Consider the following 9,061-nt stretch of genomic DNA (forward strand, 5'->3'; position numbering starts at 1 on the left):
GATAACCTAAAGATGACTCCAAGAAAAATCATGAATGACCTCAGTCGCGATGTAGGTGTAGAGGTTTCTTACAAACAAGCATGGTGTAGACATGAATTGACTAGGCTGATGCTATATGGATCATTCAAAGAGTCATTCAAGTTGCTTTCTGCTTATTGTCATTATTTGATGACCTTAACCCTGAATTGGTAGCGTTCATTAAAATTAATGCATACAATAGATTTAAGTACATGTTCCTATCATTTTGATTATGCATTGATGGGTTTTTCAAAGGATGCTCTCTACTTCTTATAGTAGATGACATATTTTTAAAAGAAAAAGACAGGTATTTTGTTGTCCGCCCACACGATTGATGCTTCTGGTGATTTATTTTCTATAGCATTTGGAGTAGTAGATAGGGAGTCGAAGAAGTCATGAAAATGGTTTTTGAAGCATGTGAAAAAACAAATAAATATCTACGACGATGATAAACTCAAGGTTAAATAACAGTTGATATTTATCTCAGTAGGCACAAAGAGCTTTTGTATGTTGTCTTTGGCACATGGTGTAACTGTCATTATGGATATTGCATGAAGCACTTGACCGAGAACTTTTTGAAAAAATTTGATGCACCACTTAGTGCATACTAGTGGTGCATCACTAAAGCATCTACGAGACAATAATGTCATTTTTATATTTCAAAGATCCATGAGCAAAGTGAAAAAACATATGAATATGTTGTTAATAAGGTAAAACTAATATATTGAGCTAATAGTCATTTTTTCGCTAGAAGGTACAGGTGTTTAACCTCTAATTTAGCAGAATGCTTTAATTTATGGATTCTCATCATATATGACAAGCCTGTAATCTCACTTATTAAGAAGCTTCGTCTAATGTTGATAAAACTTTATGAGAAAAAAATGACTAACGAGAAGAAAATGACTGTCATTGTGTTGCCTGAGGTATTACAAAGATTAAAGAGCGTCAAATAGAAGCACAAAAGCTACACATTGTAGTAATGCATTGCCTCCACCATTATTATGAAGCCCATGACTACTGAGCTAAAACCATCACAATCATGCATAAATATACAAAAGAGTCGACTTGGTCAACTCAGGAGTCGATTTCGCTAGCTAGGGGTTGACTCACAAACCACAAGGGTCAATTCTTCCTGAACATAGGTCTATTCTGTTCAAGAAGAGTCGACTCAGCAATCTCGAGGGTTGACTCTTTTAAACTGAGATTTGATTTGTTCAGAATGGGTCAACTCTCAAATCTCAAGGGTCGACCCTCAAAAAGTAGACGTCGGCTCCCTCGAATCAGGGTCAATACCAGAGGGCCGAAGTTCAGACTCCCAGAAAGCAAAAGTCGACTCTCGGGTCGAGCCAACCAATTGTAAAACAAACAAGGGTTGACCCTCTAATGCAGGAGTCGACTCTTGTGTTTCACGGTGTCGGATAACTCCCAAACAACCAAAAATTCGACAAATATCAATCTTGAACAACATTCATCTCAATCATGTAGATACATTCAAACATCAAGCTATTATGAGGATTTTCAACATGAAAATCTCAATGTAACAGCAAGAAGTACAAAAACTTCTTTAACCATAAATATTTGAGCAAAATCGCTAAGAAGCACAAAAATTTATTTAAAGAATACCCAATTCAAAAAATATTGCAAATTTCAAAAATCATTTATAAGAATGCATAATCTACAACTATTAAGCTTTCTGAAAAGCGTTCACAAAGAATATATAAAATCTGAAAACATTCTGGATTTTCAAAAACATTTTTAAATCACACACAATCTATAAAAAAGAATTCCAGGGACTTTTATAAAGCATACAAAGTCTACAATTATAAATTTTAGACACTTTGATCAAACATACTTAAATCCGCAAATATAGATTTCAAAAACTTTGATAAAGCATACTTAGTTTGTAATTACTCAAAGCTTCAAAAGTTGTTCTAAAGAATAAATCAAATCTAAGGCTTTCTAGATTATAGAAAACTTTTATTTCCAAAGTATACATTCTGCAACCTTTAAATAACACAGAAAACATTTCCAACAACTTAAGTTTAGCAAAAACTTCTAATCAAAACCATAGTTTTTTAATCACGCAATTGTCATCAAACCGTCAAGCTAAAAACATAGGTTTTTCATTTAAGAAAACTTAGTCAAACCATCAAACAAATTCATGCATTCGGTACTCCTGAGTCGGCCCTCTTGAAACCAAGAGTCGATTCACAGAAGCAGAAATCAACGCTTAGCAAGGGTCGACCCTTACTACCACGGGTCAACAAACACAACTCAAGAGTCGGCTCCCAAGAATAGGGATCAGCCCTCATGTCTTCCTCAAGCAAAACATAAAACAACATGGGTCGACCCTCACAGGAACAGAGTCCACCCAAGATCACCATGAGAGTCAACTCTTCGAGAAAAGGGGTTGACCCTCAGGCTTGCCCACCATCTGCAAAATAGCAAGGGTTGACTCCTACCTTTTGCATAATCAGGTAGCTCCACAAAACTCTCAAATGAGCTGTGAAACTCTACCTAACAGTGATTTACCCCAACAAATATCACTTCAACATGTGAAGTGTCAAAAATGAACTACAACATACATGGTTCATAAAATTTCAAATATAAAATAATACTTTAAGAAATCATAACATGAATACAAACTTAGGCTACTCAAGCTAGCATATATCTATATTTCAACCCAAGATTCATATCTAACAAGTTTTCAAACACAAAATTTATTCTCTATAATTTTTAGCATAGCTTTTACCCAAAAGCCAAAATATCAACACAACTAAAAGCATGTAAAACTAAGAAACATACTCAAACATCCATTCCTACATGAAAATCTGTTGCGGATTCAGTTTTTGAAAATTTTATCTTTAAAACATGGGTTTTCCATAAAAACTTTACTCTTGATTTCAAATAAAACACTCTTGAAAATAGTCAACTAAAAACAAAATTTTAGCTCATGTATTGGGCATAAAACTAGATTTTAAAATGCATGAATGCCATAGAAATGAGTTATAAAAAAAATAGTTCATTTAACATGTGAAAAATCTATTTTTTAAGCACTTTGAAAACAAAGAGTTACAAAAATTTCAGTTCATAAAACAATCCCAAAAATTTAGAAGTACAAACATTCTTGCATATGAAAACAATACAAATTTGCGTATACATACTTTCTAATAGCTACCAAAAATATACTCTTGTTCTTAAAACATAAACTTAAGCAAATACTTGAGAAAATAGTATGACAGGTTAGCGGGATTCCTTGAGAGCATGCCATCAGATGCATTCTATATGAGAGCAATCTTTCAAATGATTACTGCTACAAGTTTTATACAGTTGAATCGTATCGCGCTACATATAGTATTTATCTATTTCATTCGATGGTCGATAATGTCCAACACGTCACTCCTCTAACCCTTATTCTCGTCTTACCACCAATGCCAATTAAGAAAGTGGGGCAACCTAAAGTGAAGAGGTGGAGAATGAAAGACAAGGAGGTGGTGTCATACAAGTGCAATGTATGTTATGAGCTTAGCCATAATAGACGAAAACACGATTAGGAAGTAATGTGTGAGTATTCAATGCATTTAGAAAGTAGTCTATGACATGCTTCTTTGTAGTTTGCATAACATTTTTTCAATATTATGCTTCTTTTGTTTAAGTACTCATTCAGTTTAATGTTGTGTTGTAGGTTCATTTTTTTCAGTGTAGATTGATTATGATATTTAAGCAGAATGGTAGACTACTGTTATGCAAGACATTTCTAAGCAACCAAAAAATGAGGGTTGAGCTTGCAACAATGAAAGATGATGAAAAGTCTAAGACGGAGGATGCACTTGCGCTTGTGGATGAAAGTTGATACATGTATATGCATTTATTTATGAATGAATTGTGTATATAATGTGTAATAAAGTTGTTTGATTTTTTTTTTTAGGAGAATGAATTTGTGTATATAACAGGGAATGAAGTTCTTCAATTCTTGTTTTATAATAGGTGATTGATTTGTTTATGAGATAAATTGTGTATATAATAGAAAATACAGTTGTTTGATATTGTTTTTTGTTTTATATGTGTTGTTTATGTAAAGGTACATGTGAATTTCACAATTGGTGACTTATCACATTAGGAAGGAATTTTGCATGGTACATGCGAATTTCAGTTCATTCTTTTTAAACCAGAAAGAAATTTTGCATGATACATGTGAATTTCAGTTCATTCTTTTTAAATCAAAAAGAATTTTGCATGGTACGTTCGAATTTCAGTTCATTCTTTTAAATTATTTTTTTTTTGCAAGGTATGTGCGCCAATTTATGAAATTTCTTATTAGCATCATATCAGTAACGCAATTTTTTTTTCTTGCAAAATTTTGCCAGAATTTTCTTATTCGCCCTCCATCGTTAGTAGGAGATTTGCCTAAATAATCGTTAGAGGGGGGGTCAAAATTTGAGGTTTGCGAAAATAGGGCATCCGAATGCAAAAAATAAGTTGAGAAATGAAGCATCATTCTTTCACAAAATAAAATCACTTAGACATTGCATTCTTTCACAAAATGAAGATTCTCATACATTGCATTCATTTTATTCTTTCACAAAGCAGAGTCGCTCATATATTTCATTCTTCACAAAATGAAGATGCTTCTCACTGCATCTTTGATGGTGAGAAAACAAAGTATCTGCAAAGCTACCTCCATCTCTTGGGTCTCAAGAATATTGCATCTTTGATGGAGAGAAAACACTATACTTTGTGTTGTTCTCTTGCATATCATCGCATCAAATGCTAACTTGCAGACCTTTGGTTTCCTATCATTCCCATACCATAATATGCACTTACCAAAAAAATAATTCATTAGAGTGGAGGCCCCAAGAATGCTACATATTCCACACATACCATATGATCAATCACTTACCGTGAGATATATCGTTATGTGTTGATGAAGAGATACATCATCATCGTTCCCGTTCTCTATGATGAAAATGGGTTGCGAACTTTATTTCCAATGCCACCTATACCATAAGATGTCATTATAAAAAAAAATCACCATCGATCATTTTTTGTCAATGAAGCGTTGTCAATCTTCTCACCATCGATGCATGACCCTGAAAAAATGCCCTCAATTTCTCACTGGTTGGAGACCACAAAAAAACATAGTTTCTGTGAAACCTTTGCTTTGCTTTTATACTATGCTCGTAAAGAATTCCGCAATATAGGTGTGATGCAAATAAGAAATTTCACAATATAGAACTTTTGCAAATATTTTAAAATTTTGCATGTGATAGTTGTTTGCATTTTTGCAATTATCGGACTTCCAAATTTTTATTATTTTCATAGGTGATCGCATGAAACTCGTCACAAATTTGGCAATTTGTTTGAAATTTCGTAATATTTTTTGAAAAATTGCAACCTCAAATGCAATTTTGTTGATGAGTTACATAAGTGTATTATTTTAATGTCTTAATGTGCGAAAATCAGAAATTCGCACCTGCCAGAGGAAAATGGTGCAGTTCCAATTGGTCACTACCAGTGACCTAATTGCAACTGGTAGGCGGCTATCAATATTGACCATAGAATCCAATCAAAGCCAATATCTTATCTTATTCTTTCTTGTCTTCTTCATAAACCATTGATGATCTCATGATGCAATGTATTGGATCCAAGGTCTTAGCTGCATCTCATGGTATTAATTTTTGTATTTAATTTAAAAAAAAAAAAACAATCTTTGACATGATTTAAAAAATGATCATTCTAGCAATTGAGGGACCTAAAAGTAAAATTCTCTTGACTAGATTAAAAGTGAGAAAGAAACGTAGTAACAAAAACTTCTTTTGATTAGACTAACCACTTGGGTATTTTACATTTAGATAAACATTAGGAGCTTGATCATGATTTAAGGAACTTGCTATGATCAAAAGGATTGTGGACCAAATTTAAACTGCTCTAGAAATTGAAATGACCAATTGCCCGTGATGTGAAAGTTACATCATCCAAACTAATGACTTGGCTCATTATTCACAATGGCTTTTCATCTCCACCAAGATAAAGTACATGGATGTAGGGAAGGGAAGTGGGTTTAGGACCTTATATAGCCAATAGGTCACTAGGTTGGGTTTGGGCCACTTTTCTGGGCCTGGACCTGATAAAAGCAGAGCCTAAACTAATGAAAAGTACAACTTAATGTAACTTTATTTTTTTTGGAAAGGCTAGTTGGGGTTAGGCAGACCACTATCAGATATCTCTTAAGCCACATGTGGCAGAGGGATTAGAACCTGGGCCTTCAGCTTGGAACAGGACCCCGCTTATCACATGGGATACCACCTCGGTGTTAACTTAATGTAATAGGCAACACTTGGTTTGGGCCAAATTTCTGGGCCTGGACCTGATAAAAGCAGAGCCAAGCCAGCCTAGTAACCTTATTAAAAAAATGAAACCCTTACTAGATGTTATTCAGCAAGTCCCTGCATATGCAAAGTTCCTCAAAGAGCTTTGTACGCAGAAAAGGAAGTCGAGGTCCCATGTACAGAAAAAAATTAATTTAACTGGGCAGGTGAGCGCAGTATTGCAACATCAAACCCCACCTAAGCTCAAGGACCCAGGGACTTCTATCATCTCATGTGTCATAGGAAACATCACTGTTGGGCGCGCATTGCTCGACCTTGGGGCAAGTGTTAACATCTTGCCGGGTTTCTTTTATGACCAATTTGAATTGAAAGAGATGAAACCTGCACCTATGACTCGGCCCTGTTAGATTGTGCGAACAACACTATGTAGAACAGTCTAGACCACCGCTAGTTGGGCACAGAGGTGTCCTGGAGAAACTGAGTTTTTGTCCTAGGTGTTCTACTCTTTTTTTTCTGCTTTTTATCTCGGAACAGAACATCACAGATCTAGTAGAAAGGGTAGGATACCTAAAAGGTATCCCACGAGATGTCGTGTTCCAGGCATCCCCTCGTTCGCTGTTTGCATTGGGCATGTTGGTAGTGTGTAAAGTTTTTTCAAGGTCCTACATTTCCATCTGCATGTGGACAATGGACCACAGGGAGCAAGTTGTTTGATGGGAAAGTAATACCAAACAATGGTAACCCCACTCAAGTACAAAAACAAAGGGCTTCTGGATCCCTTTAATTTCTCTTCATCGGGAGTGGGTGAAAATGGAGAAACATTTACGTGGATTCCAATATGTGTGTAGCATTTTCTTCCTTTTATTTAATCTTTTTCTCTGTCCTTTGTGTTAAAAATACGTGGTGCTGACAAGGGCGTAGCTAGGGGGGGCAGGACTGGGCTGTAGCCCAGTCCTGCCTCCCGAAACAGTTAATTTTTTTTGTTTTTTTTTTTAAAGCCCAGTCCTAGCCCAGCCCTGATTCCATATGAAATAGATTTTTATCCATTTTTGTAGTCCAGTCCTAGCCCAGACCTGACTGCAGCAAATAGTTTGATTTGTCCATATGAAATAGATTTTTATTAATAATTGTAGCCATTTTTATTTTATCTCAAAAAAAAATTTTTCAGGGGCGCTGCCCCCGAACCCCCGACTATCGCACAAATAATTTTTTTTTTCCTACACCCCTGTTTGCCCCCCCCCCCCCTCACATGAATCCTAGCTACGCCCCTGGGTGCTGAGTAATCTCTTGTAATCATGATGGATTGGTCGTTGGCAGCTTCAGTTAAATCTGTTTATTTTATTTGACGCCCAAAGACAGGGTCCCAACAACAGCATAAAAGTCCAAAGCGTGACCAAAAAAGAAAAGGACTGCTAAGTCATTGACCCTATAGTACACACACACACACACACACACATATATATATATATATATATATATATATATATATATATATATATATATATATATATATATATATATATATATAGAGAGAGAGAGAGAGAGAGAGATGAGTGTATCTTTGAACACCCGTCGAACACGACAAAGGTCCGACATTATTTCTGCTATAAAGGAATTAATTAACGTCGGACCTTTCTTTGATTTTTGGGTGTTTGACGCTACTTTCATTCATAAATAAATTATATATATATATATCACTTTTTTAGCTTATCGAGGCTTTTGAAGTTTTTTTATAAAAGCTGATAATACAAATGTGATCTACAAAGCTTGATTTTATTGGAATAAACACTTGAATAGTTCGATTGCAAAACACTGATCGGTTTTTATAAGATTTAAAAACCACTGGTCTACAATTCTCATAAATATTCAATGCTTAAAAAATTATATTTTAATCAAAAAAATATGATCCGAGTCTCATTTCCTAACAATTCAACCATACTCAACAAATTTGTAGGGTCAGATTTATGAAAAACAACCCAAAAACACATATTCGATGGTGGTAATTGCCACCTTTCCTATCTATCTATATATATATATAGAGAGATAGATATATATGAAAAGTGATAGTTGCCTGCCAGCTTTCTAGCCTGTGGCAAGTGAATGGTGTTTTCGGGTTGTTTTTGGTAAAATATGACATTGCAGATGTGTGCGACTTGATCGATTTGTTAGGAACGAGACTTGGATCATGTTTTAAGTAAATATTACACTGTTAATTTTTAAATCTTATAAAAACCTACTTCATATCGAAATCAAACGATCAAAGAGTCAATTTCAATAAAATTAAGCATATAGAACACAACTATATAGTTAGATTAAAAAAAAACATGAAAAAAAAACTCTTCAAAAACTTAGTAGGCTGGTGGTAGGCCAGAAAAGTGATAGGCAATTACAACTTTTATAGCCTACCAATAGTATACCGTGGTTTTTTTTGGGCATGATCGATTTGCTAGAAAATGATACTTGAATTATGTTTTTTGATAAGAAATGATTTTTAAGCCTTCAAGAAAACATGAAAAAAACAGTTCAAAAGCTTAATAAGCTGACTATGAGTTAGAAACGTGGTAGGCAGCTACCACCTATATTAAACCATAATATGAAGTTTATTGGGAGGACGTGGCTCCTTTATCACTTGGAGGGGTCTATGGCTCGATCTGAACAGCTAGGTCTTTAGGAAAACCTACTCTGACATCGAGGAGGTGCAGCATAGGATCAGA

This window comes from Nuphar pumila, chromosome 2 (assembly GCF_984573655.1).
Source record: "Nuphar pumila chromosome 2, dmNupPumi1.hap1.1, whole genome shotgun sequence".
NCBI classification, from domain to species: Eukaryota; Viridiplantae; Streptophyta; class Magnoliopsida; order Nymphaeales; family Nymphaeaceae; genus Nuphar; species Nuphar pumila.